Source organism: Urocitellus parryii, chromosome 3, assembly GCF_045843805.1.
Source record: "Urocitellus parryii isolate mUroPar1 chromosome 3, mUroPar1.hap1, whole genome shotgun sequence".
NCBI lineage: Eukaryota > Metazoa > Chordata > Mammalia > Rodentia > Sciuridae > Urocitellus > Urocitellus parryii.
The window spans coordinates 200,461,613-200,477,943 of record NC_135533.1 but is presented as its reverse complement, the minus strand read 5'-3'; the positions used below and the strand labels follow the sequence as shown (position 1 = coordinate 200,477,943).

At 42.5% G+C, this 16,331-nt stretch overlaps 1 protein-coding gene across 5 annotated transcripts in view; it reads left to right on the top strand.

Moving 5' to 3' along the window:
• Nucleotides 1-39: 39 nt before the first annotated feature.
• The window catches only part of Zdhhc3 (zDHHC palmitoyltransferase 3), a 55,812-nt gene continuing 39,520 nt past the window's right edge, over nt 40-16,331 (top strand). For all 5 annotated transcript variants that reach the window (XR_013343365.1, XR_003300887.2, XM_077796291.1 and 2 more), the window contains exon 1: nt 40-268. The gene's annotated coding sequence lies outside the window, so the exon portion shown is untranslated. The remainder of the gene's footprint in view (nt 269-16,331) is intronic.

The following is a 16,331-nucleotide window of genomic DNA, read 5'->3' as shown; positions in this document are numbered from 1 at the left end:
GTCGCCCGCGCCCCCGCGCTGCGCGTCATCAGCCTGCGCGGCTGCCGCCCCTGCAGCCGCGGCCGCCACAGCCGCCGGGAGCTCGATGGGCTTCTGCGCGCCGTCCGGTATCTGGCTGAGTCGGGCGAGCCGTGGCGCCTCGTGCCGGGGAGCCATTGCCGCAGCCCGAAGCCAGGTCCCGAGTGAGGGACTGCAGCAAGAGGCGACGGCGTCGGCCGCGGGAGCCCCCCCGGGGGTCTGGGACTGGCGAACCGCCTCCGGCTTCACGGTCAGTTGGGATCGGAGACTGGGGTTGGGGTGAAGAAGATGAGGTGTAGCGAGAGTGCCGGCCCAGGACTCGCCGGAGTTGAAGTAGCAGATTGGCTGTGTGTGAGAGAGACAGACCACTGGGACCGAGACCGAGAGAGCCCCCCGAGTGAGGGGAGGCAGACATCGTGATTGGCCAAGGGAGGGCTGTCTCCCCGCCCCCTCTACTTCTTTGGTCCCTGGGATGGTTGAAAAGAGGCGCTGAAGCCCTCTTCAGGTCATTCTCCATGGGAAGGGTCTGGCCAGGAGTGGAAACGAATCCTAAGGCCCCCTCACCCCTCCAGCCCTCCCTCTGATCTTTCCCTGCTTCGCCTCCTCTCATTCTACCTGCACCTTGTATACCCTCTGTACTTCTCTTTTTCTCCCTGCTTTTCTTGAATCCAGGGCTGATCTAGGACCTCGCGTTAGCCTTTGCGCATTAGCCAGAGCATTGTCCCAAAAAGAGAATTGAGAGGAGGAAGGGTCTTTGTAACTGGCACTGGCGAGGTGTGCAGTGTCCAGGGGTCCATTGCGCTCCTTAGAAGCCCCAGCTTGGTGAAAGTGATCTCGGAGCTGTGGACAGCTGCCCGCAAAAAAAAAAAAAAAAAAAAAAAGCCAGCTACCCGCGGTGGTTAAGTAGGAATATCGGCCTGGATATCCAGTGAGGATACCAGCAAGGTGAAGCTGGTGTCACAGGAGGAGGGGACAGAGTACCGTATAAGTTTCAGAGGATCCCTATAGATAAATGGGGGCGGGTGTGTGTGAGTTGATCCGAGATAGTTGAAACTTTCCCGAGGTCCCATTTTTTTGAGGGATCTCCCCTGTTCTCAAAAATGAAAGTTACCCTTGACAGATTAACCATCCAAAAAAAAAAAAAAAAAAAAGTTGGTGTTTCAGATAATAGCTTCACATACAGTTTCACAGATAACTATTAGGAGCCTCCTAAGAAAAGACTTTATGTTAGCTTTCGATCACTTAGATCTCTGCATAGTTCTCTACAGATGCACTTAAAAGGAAAGACATAGGGTTGGATTTTGCCCTCCAGGGAAACTGGAGAGGTGAGGTGGGAAAGGTTTCCTTCCTGCAGAAGGCACAGGTGCTCCACCTGTTGTGGTGCATAGATGCCTTTGCATGTGGTTAGACAGCTGGATTCTATGTAAGGAACTCTGTGTGGTGAGATAACAAGAGACTTCTTATGTTAAATATGGTAGTTTGGGCTAGTTATTGCTCAGAAATGAAAGATCCTGAAAATAAGATTTTAATAGCTAGGACTATTAGGTGAGGATTTAAAAGGTGACAAAGCAGAAAAGACACAGGAAGAAAAGTCTTGAGTTTGAATACCATGAAATCATTTTTGTATAAAAATCATTGAGTGGGTCTCTAAACACGTAGAACAGGGCTGATCCTATAACTCACTGGTAGAGCAGTTGTCTAGCATGCACAAGGTCCTGGGTTCAACCTCCAGCACTTCAAAAATAATAAAAATTTGTTAAAAGTATAGCACATGTATTTGAACCATCCCTCTGACAACTGACAGAAGTTCGTTGCTGAAGAAGTTAGTAGTATTTGCTGAATAATGCTATGAGTGATTTCTGATATGTTAGGCTAAATATGTATGAAGAAATGTAAACAACAGTGCTTATTTTAAATTATCTACTAAAACAGTTATTCCTTTACTAACCATTCTACTTAAATGCTGCCAGAACATGTTTGTCACCTTTGTTGTGATATGGCATTAGATGTCTTCAAAACTTATAAATTCAGAGTTCTTAGCTTTTTAGCTTATTGAAGCCATTCAAAGAACATATTATGCCCCCCCAGAATAATGGGATGGCCCATTATTCTGTTAAGCCAACTTTTTTCCATCATTGTCAGACTCTTCTGGGAGCATACTATTTTGTAGATGTGTCTATTTTAAAACACTTTATCTCATTAAATTTCTGTAACACTATTCATAGTTCTTATTATGTGCCAAGCATTGTTCTAAGCACTTAAAGATTCAGTCCTCAAAACAGCCCTATGAATGCTATTTTATAGATTGGGAAACTGAGGCACAGAGAGCTTAAGTGCCTTGAGCAGGGTCACAAATCCCATAACTAATAAATCACAGAGCCAGGATTTGAGTTCAGCTATTCTGGCTTCCACACCTATACCCCTAACCATGACATCTGGAGCATCTCCCCAAACTCCATTTAATTCAAAGAGGCCCATGTTTGTTACAGAATTGGTAACCTCTCTGTAAACTACAGCAAGGTTTAATCCAAAGCAAGGAGCCTGAATCCTTTTTCTAGAGGAACATGGAATGCAGTGCTGATGGGAAGTTCCCCTGTCTATTTCAGCCCACCAAGTTAGATAAAGTTCAAAGTGATATGCAAGCAGAGCTTAACTTCAAACAGCTAAGGACAGAGTCCTCAATAGCAAAGAAGGCTGATAACTCTGGTACATATGATTGAGTAGGAGAACTAGATTCCAGCCATGTGCCATACTTCCAGCATAGACATCTAGAAGCTCTTCAGTCAGAAAGATGTTGTATGCCAATGTTCTTATGGGCCTAAGTTAATAAAACCAAAACACCTGCCTAAGAGGAGTTTAGGATTTATTATAGTTGGGGACCCCAGGCCCTTGAACTAGTGCATGAACAAGACAATAAAATAAAATGCTCAATTGAGCCATGTGGTAATTAGAAGAGGCCAGCCTATAATAAGGTGCTAATTGTGCAGGCCAGGCATCTAGTGCAAGAGGGCGAGAACTGCTACTAGCTGCTAGCCATGAGCTGGTAATGATAACATTATAGAGAAGGAGTAAATCTGTCCCACCCAGCTTTGGTTAATTACAGCTATAAAAGTCAGTTACAGAAGAGCTTCAGGGCAGAGCTGAGTCTGTGGTGCTGAAGTTGCAAAGAGCTCTTAAAATTCAACAGGTAATATATTTTATTCCCAGTCTTAAGTAGACATGGCCAAGTTTTAGCCCTCTTCCTTTGTGTTTTCACTATTAGCCTGGTACCCTAGTGAACTACTGTTTTCTTTTAAACACTTTGCACTTGTCCTGCCTATACCTTGTTTTAGAGAATACTAGATATAAATAACCTATTCTAGTCTGACGGACAGGTCTGTCTATCTTGTTATAGACTTATAACTTGGGATTACAGCAATAGAAAAATTGATAGCAACATGGGTAAGCTTATTCCTGATTACAGGAAGGCTATTCAAAATGTGTTTCATTTTAAGAGGCTGGCAGGGTGCTTCCTATGTCTCAATAGGGCATGTGTAAGAAAAGGAGGTCATACATCCTGGTTGCCAAATGTGGAAATATTTAAACACACACCCTGATAGTCATACAAAAAGTAAGAGTCTGAAGTAAATATGAAGGCTGCTATCTCAATATTGACCTCCTGGGGAAGTGTTTTTGCTTTTTAAAAATATTTTATTAGAGACAGAGTCTCCCTGAGTTGCCCAGGGCCTCACTAAGTTACCGAAGCTGGGTTTGAACTCACAATCCCCCTGCCTCAGCCTTCTGAGCTGCTGGGATTACAGGCGTGCACCACTGTGCCTGCCCCAAATAGCCATTTTTTAAGTACACATGATTGAACAGTAAATTTGACCTAAGTTGTCTTTTATATATATATATTTTTTTCCTAGTTGTAAATGGACACAATACCTTAATTTAATTAATTTATTTATTTGTGATACTGAGTATCCAAGCTAGTTCCTCACACATGCTAGGCAAGTGCTTTTCCACTGAGCTACAAACTCAGCCCCTGTTTTTGGCATTTTAAAAAATCATTTGCTCTCCTCTTTGGAAACAGTTTTTTGGAGATAAATAGCCAGGCATTCTTGGCTGTCAGTTGTGAAGGTGAGAAGGCTAGAGGTACATACTCTTAATTTAATTATTCATCCCAACACAACTGAAATGCTGGGAAATTTCCACCTTATTCTCCTCTAAACCATAGGCTTCAGGGTATATAAAGACTTGATGATTAAACTCCTTAGATTTTCTGTGCTACCCAAGACATAAATGTCTCCTATTCAGGGAAAGTGGGGATAGAATGTATTTGGGTGAGATCCATTTTTTACCTCAGCAAAGTGAGTCAGTGTAGTGGGACAAGTACATTTCTGGCCACAGTCCTGCTGCAGTAAGTCTTGACTTTGACATGCAAAGTGTGTCTTTTTAAACCAAGAGTTTGTAGCAGAGAATCCAGAAAGACGGGTTGTTTAGGAAGATAATCATCAATGGTGAACAGACAACTGGGTGTCTAGTCCAAAGATTTGGGCTTTGTCATTAACTTACTTTGTAACTTTAAGCAAGTCAGTTAACTTCTCTATGCCTCATTTTAACCTCTATCTTGTTAGGTTGTAAAACTCAAAGTAGTTTCTGGATATGCAAATATTGAAACAGTGAAAAATGGCCATGTTTAACTTTGGGTTTTTAAAACTTATTTGTCACTTTGTAATACTGGATATATTTTTTTTCTTTATTTCTTTTTTGTTTTATTTTTTCTCTTTTAATGCTTTTACAAATCCTTGTGTGGAGGGCTGACTTTCAATAGATTGCATCTAGGGAGCTGCTCTGTTAGGTAGAAAACCCCAATCCAGAAGCAGGTCGCCTAGAAATGGTGTAGTGCCATGTTCCCCATGAACATGCGTTACATGACTGGACTCGCCCCATGCCTGGACTCAAGGCGGCCAACCAGCAGAGAAGGCAGAGGACCATTTGATATATTTTGTTTGCTTTTTCCATTCTGAAAAACATTAAATGAATGAACAAAAGGAAATGGCAATTACATGCTACACTTGATTGAAGAAACTGAACTTGTTCAGGAAGAATGCTAACAGTTACCAGTCTTAACAGTTACTAATCACAGAGACTGTTACTAGTGAATTTCTTTTTTAATGTTAGCAAATAATAGGATGAGGAAGTTTAGGGAAGGTTTTGATGAAAATATAAAATCCAAGAAGTTAACAAAGAAAATGGCCTCAAAGGGGCTGGGGTTATGGCTCATTAGTAAAGGATTGGCCTAACATGTGACGCACTGGGTTCCATCCTTAGCACCACATAAAAAAAATAAAGGAATTGTGTCCATCTACAACTAAAAAAGAAAATGGCCTCATAGAATCTCAGCCTTGCAAGGGATGTTAGCAGTTAGCTTGGTCTCTCCCCTTGTTTTATAGAGTGAGGAGACTGAGGCCTGGGGGGAGGTTAGTGAGTGGTGGGATTGAAAACAAAACTCTGGCCTCTTGACTCCAGGGCATCTTCATTCTGTTTAGCACTGGCCTTCCACCTTTCTCCAGAGGTTCTACTTATTAGACATTTAGCAGATGTCAGTCAGAGAGCCCTTTTCTCACCTGGTCTTATTTTGTTTTGTTTTATTTATTTTATTTCTCTCTGGGGTGCTGAGGATGGAACCCAGGGCCTTACACATGCTAGGTAAGTGCTCTTCTACAGCCAGGGACTGTGTTTCTGTAGTGCACACTGCAGACTAGTTTCCATGGTCCCAGGTTCCTCCCAAGGCTCCCCTCTTTCAATCTTTGATTACAGTGCATGGGATCATCAGAGACCTGAAAGCCAGTGGTTCTTTCTTGAAGGCTGATACAGTTGTAATAACTGGTTCTTCCTCTTTCTAGCTATTTCATAGCCCTCTAAGCACTTCTGCTTTTAGCTCCTAAAAAATTCAAGCTCTTGCTTGGGTGATGTCACAGTGGCTGTGTATCTGCACATGGCACAATGTGGGGCCAGGTGCTATTCTCAACACCCTCAGGTGGGAACTTTTGCTGGTTGGTCTCTGCCTAGAATGGGTGGGCTTCTCTCAGAAAAAGCAGTATCCCAGTACTTGGATTCACAGGAACTATTTCCCAGCAGAAGCAGATTGTAGGGATTCAAACTTAGATGACTCTCTTGGCTGAGGCTTCATGACCCTCCTACCTCATAGCTTAGGGCAGGATCAGTCTTCTAAATGCTGGCTGCTGTTCAGCCAGGACCCGCCTTAGAGTCCAAATGCTTCTGTTCAGGCCTGTGGCCTATGAACACTGATGCATGCAGCCCACCCGATAGTACCATCTCTGCATCACTGTGTGTGGAAAAGATAGCCAAACTGTAAGTAACCCAGGTCACTGGTGGAAACGTTGACACTCCTCTCCTTTTATTTTTTAGCTATTGGATAAAATTTAGAGGTTGTAGTGAGTAGTTAAAAAGCATGTTCTGAGGTATATCATGGCATTGGGGATGTATCCTATCTCCTCCATTTCCTGGAGGTGAGAACTTAGGCAAATCTTTCTGTGCTTCAGTTTTCTCATCTCCTAAAGGGAGTGGGAAACTGGGGGGTTTATACCTACAAGATAGAGTAGATGTGCCAATCAGACAGGATGAGGCGTGGCTAGCATGCAACTCAGTGCCTGGCAGATTGTAGACATTCAGGAAGAGTCTGGGCCCCACCCTACATTCAGCATACCCTACTCTGGCAACAGGCAAGCAAAATGTCCATCTTAAAACCTACCCTGAGAGAAGCAGAAGGCAGTCCAGGATCAAATGAGATTGCGCATTTGATTATAAAGGGTTTCACAAACTATGAGAATCACAGTCATTGATTAAATTTTCTTGGGTAGTTGGATCAGTAATTTGTTGTTGCCTTTATGAAGATTTGCCTCCTGGCTTGACTTCCTGCAAGGAAGAGTGAATGCAAGGACATGGCAGCTAATTAAACCCACCTTTAGCTGGAGTGCAGGTTAGCCAACTCTGAATAATTTTATGGAAGGCCCACTGGCTTCTCCAAGCTGGGCCAGAGTTTGGCAGAGCTGGCTAATCCTTGCAGTGTTTCCAACAGACTGTGTACCTGAGGGCCCAAGTGTTTGAGGTAGCCCAGGGGTGTCATGCTTTTTTGAAGAACCAGGAGCCAGAAGTAAAATAGCTTCTGGAAGAAGGAATGCTCTGGGGGATGTGTGTGAGTGTGTGTGTGTGTGTGTATGTGTGTGTGTGTGTGTGTGTGTGTGTGTGTGTGTTTACGAATAAATATTATGGGCTCCCAGGAACTAGTGGAAGGAAAGTCTGCTTCAAGTATACATCTTGAATTTGAAAAAAAAAAAAAAAGAATCAGAGATTAGAGATCCAGTCCACCCCCTCACTTTAGAGATGAAGATCTAAAACTAAGTTGGAGTGACGTCCCCGCAGATACTCAGATGTATGTGAAGCAGTAGGAAGTAGAACTCCTGTTTCCTGCTTGGTCATTCTTCCCCTCCCCCGCTTGGATCAAAAGCAGCCATGTGCTGTGCTCAGAAGCCTTGCTCTGGGCTGTGATGGCAAGCAGAGCTGATTTTGAATCCTGGCTCTAGTGCTGCCTCCCTCCGTGTGACCTTGGGAATATTACCCCAAACCTCTGAGTCGCTCTTTCATCTCTGCATTAGAGAATAATGCAAGTGGCTGGCCTGGGTTGTAAGAATTAAAGCAAGCTGCTTTGTGTGAGTCCTCAAGCATGACCGGCATTCATTTAATGTTGGTACACCTTTCCTGTGGACTGTACTGCAGGCTTTGCCTAAAGCTTACAATTTAGATAAAACTTTTGGTAAAAATAAATGGCCAGTCCCTGAGTTCTACATCTGTAGAACAGAATTTGACTAAAATCTGTTAGATGGTCTTTAATGTTCCTTCTAGCTGAAAAATTCTGACTCAGATAGTGATTGTTTTACCAGTCAGTCTTGTGTGATCTTGTTTAAAGTTGTCTCAATATTTCTCATCATTGCAACATATGATATCCCACACCCATAAAAAAAGAAATTAGAACATGTTCCCCAAACGAGTAGCAGTTTCAACTGATCTCCAATGTTTGTGACACGTATTATGTCACACTATATGTGGGTGTGTATTTTTTAATAGACTCGTGAAGCTGGGAGATGATTTTTTTTTTTTTTTAAAAGCCAATTGTAGTAAAATAGTGCAGTAAGTAAAGGAACTGTTAGCCTCTCATCTGCCCAAATCCCAAACTTTTTTTTTTTTTTTGAGAAGACCATCATTGTTAGAAATCTGAGTGTGTACAAAAATGGGTTTTAGAAGCAAGTGATGGTTTATGAGGCAAGAAGGAAAATGGAGATTACTGACCTACTTCCTGACTTCTTCATGAACTTTCACATGCTTAAGGTCGGAGTTACAGCTACAACTTGTTTTTTTTCCTTGAAAGTGTTTTGTTAAAGGTTGAGTACAACAGAGGTAAGAAGCAGGCAGAAGACAGACCCTTCTGTAGACAGAGAAACAATGTAGACTTTGTGCAGCTGCTGTGAAGCAGGCCAGCTTGCTCTGCCTGTGCCTTCCCTGGCTGCCAGGGCGTGATGTAGGAGATAAGGCACCTTTCCTTGGTTGAGCTCTGTACCACACCCCTTACTTTTTTGAGAAAGTTTAGTGACTCATTTGATTTATTTATGAAATATTTCCAACCTAGTGATTCATGGTTCATTCTTTGTTTTTCTGAGATTCATCTAAAATGGGCATACATTTTACAATCTTTTTGGATCCTCATATAAATTTAAATTAATTTAGTTCAGGTAAATTTTCTGCTTGACCAGATTCATATCTTAAGCTTTAGGACCTGGGCCATTTACTCATCTTGTGGATACTTTTATTTTGTAAGCTGATCACTCTAAAATGTCAGAAATCCTAAAAGAGTCAAATATCATATGTTTGGTTTTCAGTTTCAATGTATTTAGTGTTTTTTGTTGTTGTTTGGTTTTTGGTGGTTGCTTGTTTGTTTTAATTGAGTGGTTTTTAACATTGGAAGTGGGTTAAGCACCATATTCTTTTTGTTTTGTTTTTTTGGTACTGGGGAATGAATCCAGGGGCACTTAACCACTGAGCAACATCTCCAGCCCCCCCCCCCTTTTTTTCAGTTGTAGTTGGACACAATACCTTTATTTTACTTATTTATTTTTATGTGGTGCTGAGGATCGAACCCAGGGCCTCTCCTTTGTTAGGCAAGTACACTACCGCTGAGCCACAACCTCAGCCCTCCAGACCTTTTTTGTGTTTTATTTAGAGATAGGGTTTCACGGAGTTACTTAGCCTCGATAAGTTGCTGAGGCTGGCTTTGAACTCACCATCCTCCTGCCTCAGCCTCCCAAATTGCTGGGATTACAAGCGTGCATGGGGCGCAGCAGCACCATATTCTTAGTAGAATTTAAACTATAGAAGTTTAATGTTATAAGTGAATTTCAAATGAGAATTTTTATAGAAATATCAGAAAATATGCTACCCTGTTTGAGTTGACATTTTAAGGATGAATTGAGTTACTTAACTGGTAACAATTAATTTGGGCAGGAGTTTAATGTTTAAGTCAAGTTCAAGAGGATACCAGACCAGCCCTACCCTCCAACAACAATCTAACTCAATGCTAGATTTATTGAAAATTTATATATTCACTTGAAATAAGTTTGGCTTAAATCAGAAGTCTCCTATTTTGGAGTTTCTACTGGCTTGCTGATGTTCCTGACAGCTGTTAAGGAGTTGATGAAAATGAATTTCAACTATATAGTTCTTACTCATAGGCACTCAGAAAATTTAATCCACCAATGTTTGTTTTAAGTATTTGATCCTTGTCTCTAAATCAAGGGAAAATAGTTCTCTCCGATTTTGAGTTTGTTTAACCGTCTGTGCTCAGATGCTTCACACAGGCCTTCAAACATGGACAGCTTCATTGCCCTTTGTTAATGCCACTTTAATCTATACAATCCCCAAATCTGCTTGTATCCTATTCATAAGTGCACAATGTGAGTGGGTGTGGTGCTTTAGAAAAATAATCCTCACAGAGTACTTTGAAGTGCTTCTAGGGATTTTATATTGGATCTGTGACTGCAGTATTAACATCTTATCCCAGGCGAGCAGGGGAAGTAGGACTTGTTGGCAATCTGAGAGAACCAGGGGCTCTTGAGATACTGGCAGAGGAAAAAAACAGTAATTTGGGATCATCAGTAAATCTAGTGCCGAACTTTTATATTTTATGTGACAATCATGCCTTTGACACCTGAATCTACAGCATGGACTGTGAGCTGGTTTTTTTAGGCTATGTAATAGATTTATAGGCATTTGCCCTTCATTCAGCCAAGACAACTAACCACAGGCACTATTGCTGGATTCTGCCCATCATTAATAGTCAATATTGGCCCAGTGGCCCTGGCCAACATGTCAGTGGGCCACGGTGGGATGGAGCCTGTGAGCTTGACTGTGGTGCCAAACTTTTTGAGCTCAAACCCTTCAATCTGTCCAGCCATGGATAGGCAGCATGGCAATTTAGTCATAAGTGCTATCCCTCAGAGCTGACACTCTTTGGTCTCACATTGTTCAAACATGGAACGTTCTGGTTTTTTGAGGAGTCAGTCCACCTACTTCAGTCCAGTTCCTAGGATTCCTGGGGCCACTCTTTTGGATGCCTTTGTGTCTTTCTGTCTGGTTTAGTAAACAAACATGCTTGTGGTCATCTGTAATGAAGTGTGTGCATGTGTTATACATAGATCTGGAGACAGTTCTCTAAACCAGAAGTTGTTTTGGTTTTGTAGAAAATTAGCACTAATTTCAGTCACTTCGTGGCTTTGACTTCTGAAACTCTAGAGAGGAACTCTAACTGATCTCCTTAGATTTACTTCACCCAGCCTTCAAAGGGCCTGGCATCATTATTCTGACACTACATCTTACCACCAGGATTGCTACCTCTGTGGAGCTCGAACTCCTCTGAATCTGAATCCTTTTCTGCTAGGACTTCTTCTTGTGTGTGTTCTAATTAGTTTTACTTGATAGCGGATCGCATTTTGACTCGTTATACACAAATGGAGCATAACTCTTCATTTCTCTGGTTGTACACAATGTGGAGTTGCAACACATGTGCAGTCATACATGTATCTAGGATAATGATGTTCATCTCATTCCACCATTGTTCCTGCCCCCATTCTCCCTCCCTCCCCTTTGCCCAATCAAAGTTTCTCTATTCTCCCTATGCCACCCACCCCCCATTATGGATCAGCATCCACTTATCAGAGAGAACATTTGGCCTTTGGTTTTTAGGGATTGGCTTACTTCACTTAGCATGACATCTCCAACTCCATCCATTTACTTGCAAATGCAATAATTTTATTCTCTTTTAATGTTGAATAATATTCCATTGTGTATATGCACCACAGATTCTTTTTCCACTCATCTGTTGAAGCCTAGTCCTCGATCTATACCTAAAGGACTTACAATATTATAGTGAGACAGCCACATCAATGCTCATAGCAGCTCAATTCACAATAGCTAAACTGCTAGGACTTCTTTACCCACAAAGCTTAGTCCCTTTACCTCTCCAAGTCTCATTGTACTCTTCTGACAGCTAGGAAAAGTAATTACTTTGACTAATGGATTACTAACACAAAGAAGTTGAATCTTTTTAATGCTATAAGACACTTATCCAAAAAAAAAAAGTCAGTTGCTATAATTAAAATTACAAAATGTTCGTTGTTCTCAGTCTTTCCTTGGAAAACTGGTAGCTACTATGAAGAACAGAAAACCCAATACCACCAAAATAAGACTCCATTCTGTTGTGTTAGTGTCTTCCTGGACTCATGGCCTCTGGGCTTAGCCTTTTGCTCTGTCTTGCCTTGTCCTGGTTGAAATCCCAGTTCATCACAAAATTCAAAAACTTTCTAACACATAGCTTTCTCCTACCTTTAAAACTTCATTTCCATCCTAACCCTGTCCTTTCAGCAAAATCTGTGTGTGCACAGACTGCACGCGGCCCTGGACATCCAGCCCCACTGTCTCTGCCAGGCCATCCTGTCCTTTGTCAAAGATGCTCAGATCCCTTCAGAGGTCCTTATGAAAAAGTGTTTAATCTCACCTCTGGGTGGTGGTTTTTGGTTAGTTGTCTTGATATTATTTGCCCCTTTGTTTAGCTATTAGTTACCTATGGGTTAGCATTGTTGTGGCTATGTCTGTCTGATTTTTATATGATTCACTCAAAACTATTGATTTGGGCCCAAACTCATGCCAGATACTAAGCTACAGAGCTAGACAAAATGGGACTTATAGATTAGTAGGAAAAAAACTAACAAGACTAGTCTTTAACTAGAGTGGTAGCTGGAGGAGGAAATAGTAGGACCTGCACAGAGCAGCACACACATTATTGTCCTCATCACTCCTCAAGTGAGCTCCGAGCATATTTCCTTGAGTTTAGTTCCTGCACCATGAATGCCTTTTTGAATTGAACTAAATGCAGAGTGAAGACTTTAGAGAGGAAATGGGGCAAGGGGATGGGATGGAGAGGGCAGGGAGGGGAGACTGAAGGAAGCTGTCCCTCTGAGGCATTGGGAATCTGAGACCCATCAGCCAGCTCGTGGGTCTGCCCCACAGACCTGAGCAACCAGTTCTGCTCCGCTCCTCAGAAGAGAGGCATCCTTGGCAAAGAGCTGCTGCTGAACCCCCAGATTGGGGTTTCTCTAATTCAAAATAGAATAGGTAAAGGGACTATGTTTGTTGTTGTTGTTATTGTTAGGGACATGATGAAGGGAATGTGTACAATTTGTTTCAAGGTAGGTTCCCCCGAATATTTCTTACATGTCCAGTTGGCTAATTTAAGGGAAAAGTCCTTATTGGAAAGCCACTTTCATTACTTTGGGGAGTCCTGGAGTTAAGAAACTATTTTATAGCAGCATGCCCTGCTTGATACCAGTTGGGGCATTTTGAGACTCTAAAGTGTGGGTTGGACCAGTTCATACTTGGCTTCTGGCTCTGCCAGGTGCACCCTTGACTGAGTCCTTTTCCAGATCACAGTTTCTTGTGCACTGATGAGGGTATTGGGAAATAGCTCCCCTTGTGCATACACTCTTTGGTTTCACATTATTCAAACATGGAACGTTCTGGTTTTTTGAGGAGTCAGTCCACCTACTTCATGCTACTATTCGGTATATCCTTCACCATCTGCAATATGGCCATAGCTCTGAAAGTAAGCAGAAAAGGCCTCCAGGAGATGGCCCTGGGCTCGCAGAGCTCATGCATTCATTTAATGAACACATGTATTAAATAGCTATTATGTGCCAGGAACTGGGCTAATAACAAGGCAGGGCCTCCAGTCCTCGAGGACTGAATGAATGTAGAGCATAGCAGGTGCACCCTGAAGAACCTGTACCTAAAATGAGTACCTTCCTTTACAAAGCAACAATAGGATTTTATTTTATTAGCTTTTCCAGCTCATAGCCAATTAAAAGTAGTAAACAGAGAATGTGTTGATAACTGTAAACACAGAAATGACAATAGTTGTAATAAAGGAGGAAGACAAAGAACCATACAAAGAAGTTGCTAGAATTTCAGTCTGAACAGACCATTTGATATGAGGCTGAGACCTAGTGAATCTCTGTAGCCCCTGAGGACATCATTGCCTGATGCACTCCAGTAATTTATGTTCCTGGTAATGACTCTTAATAATTCTGGAAGAAATGGTAAGATAGAAACAACTATACTTCCTTCCTTTCTTCCTCCCTCTCTCTCTCTCTCTCAAATTTTTTTCTTTAGTTGTACTTGGACACAATACCTTTATTTTATTTATTTATTTTTATGTGGTGCTGAGGATCGAACCCAGCACCTCGTGCATGCTAGGCGAGTGCTCTACCACTGAACCACAACACTCTTCTTAAATTTTTATTTTTGAGATTTCCATCTGAACCACCCAAATGGTTAAAATGTTTCTGCTTCAGAACAAGTCAGTTACCTGGGAAATCTATTTATGTGGAAGAGCATAATCCTCAGCAAAACTGTGCGCATGAAACGTAACTCTGGTATGGTCAAGGCATTGCCATGCATCCAACCAAGAATGAACAACTGTTGAAGGATAGAATGTAGTCAGCTACTCTGAATATACTGTGAGCCTAACTTAATCACTGAAAGAGTCTAAAGAACACTTGCTCTAAAATATATTCTTAGTGATCATGTATGAAAACCACACCATTTTTCATCATTGAAATGCAGTTTGGTAGAACACACAGCTCTGGGGAAGATGGCCCTTAGGCTGCAGAAGACAGGGGGCTGCCACAGAGGAGGGGGTCTGGATGGAGATGATTTGTAGCTAACCATCTTCTCATACTGAGCTGTCCTGAAGGGGAAGGAGTCATAGTGGATCTGTCATTTGGTGAGTGACCACAGTTCAGAACCAGTGGTCAGTAAACCTTTCTTAACAAGAGAGAGTAAGTACGTCAGACTGGCAGATTATGTGGTCTCTACCAGTTACTCCACTCTTGCCATTACAGTGCAAAAGCAGCCAGAGATAGTTCATAATCAAACAGTGTGGCCATGAGCCATTAAGACTTTATTGGTTTGAGCCTAAATGTAATTATGGGAACAGAGATGATATACATACAGATCTGTATGGCAGTAGGAAAACTGAAAGAGTGGCTGCATCTGGGGGTAGTCAAAGTATTGGGCCTCAGTCAGCTTTTGATCCACTATGGGATATCAACTTGACATGGTAGGGGAGGAGGGCATTGATTTTGGCTGGATGGAATTTAGGGTTTTAGAATTTGCTGGGTACAGGTCAAGGTTTGGACATTCCTGGTCTCTGATCCCCTACTGTTAAGTTTCAGGCTTTAGAAGGTAGGCCCACTGTCCGAATGTCTTTTGGTTGTCACTGTCAACATTAAATTGTTCGTCTCCTCTGGAGAGCACAGAGTTGCTCTGTTAGAAAATTCTGGTTGATGGACCATCAGGAACCACTGCTTCAATCTACTTGAGATAATTATTCCATAAATGTCAAAGCTTCTTATTCCCAGCACTGGGCACTTAACATGTGATTCATTGTTCCATATTTGTGGAGTTGAATGTTCCTTTGGTCAAGTCCTGCCTTTCAGCCATTAATTCTCTGCCACTTTGGGGTGGGAGGGGTTGGCTTTATTGTTTATGATAGTCTGTGCAACTGTTGACCCTAGAATGTCCACCATTTTCAGGAATAGTTGCTGCTCTGCCATCTCAGCTTTCTGGACTTGTTCATACTTTTCCTGACTGTCCTATATTCAATCCAGATGCTCTTTTTGTGAGGTGAAGGCAATGGAAGAAGAAGGAAAAGTGGGAGAAAGGGTCAGGACAGTCCAATATGACCATTGCAAGCCTGCCCTTGCCCTTCAGCACACATGTGGCCAGTATGGCTTTTGAGGGATTTCCTCTGCTGTGTAATGACTTGAGTTCCCAAAAAGCTTGAGTTGCACTTGCCTGCCCCAGGTCCACTACCGGTGGCTTTTCCATGGTACCTACATCTGGTGGTTAACTCAAGCTGTCACAGTTTTTGAGGAACCTGGTTGCTGATGCAGTGAGCGAGAAAGTTTAAGATAAAGAGATGGAAGAGAGGGATCTGTGCTTTCTGAACCTTGTAGCACATCTTGAGAATCTGTGTGGACATCAATCTTTTCATTACTATCTTCAGAGACTCAAGTTACAACTACTAGGAGGAAAAGCTATTTACCCAATGCTTCTTTCTCTTTCCTGGAGAGAATATATGTACAGTCTGTGAGCAATCTGGGGTGTACCAATTTCCTCCATTCATCACAAGCACCTCCACCAACTCCCCCACCAGCAGCCCTGGTAGGAGATGGCCAGGGCTGGAATGTGACAGGCTCACAAAGCCCCATGGCCAGGTGGTGGGACACATCTCTACCCTTTGCCCCATTATATATAAGGAGACCAAAACTCAGAAATTCTGTCTCTTGTCCTGATTTATCAGGTAAAAAGCCTGACGTTCCCCACTCTGTTTACCTTTATCATCAGTACTGCAGTGAGTTAGAATGTCTTCATGGTTGTGCCCTGACACTAGCCCTAGCTAACTACTGCTTTTCCTCTACTCATCCCTGTTGCCCCAAACAGCTTCAGTGTGGGCCCCTGGGTTTTCCATGCTATAGAGGCAGCAGCATTTCTGCTGGAGAGTTTTCCCCCAGCGTTTGCTGTTCCTCCAATCCCACCCCTTCCCTGTCTTTTATGTCAAAATCTGAACTTATCTGCTGAAGCACTGTCTGCCCAGCGGAGCCCCGATAGCCAAAGAGGACTAGGTTCTGGTCCTCCCCCTA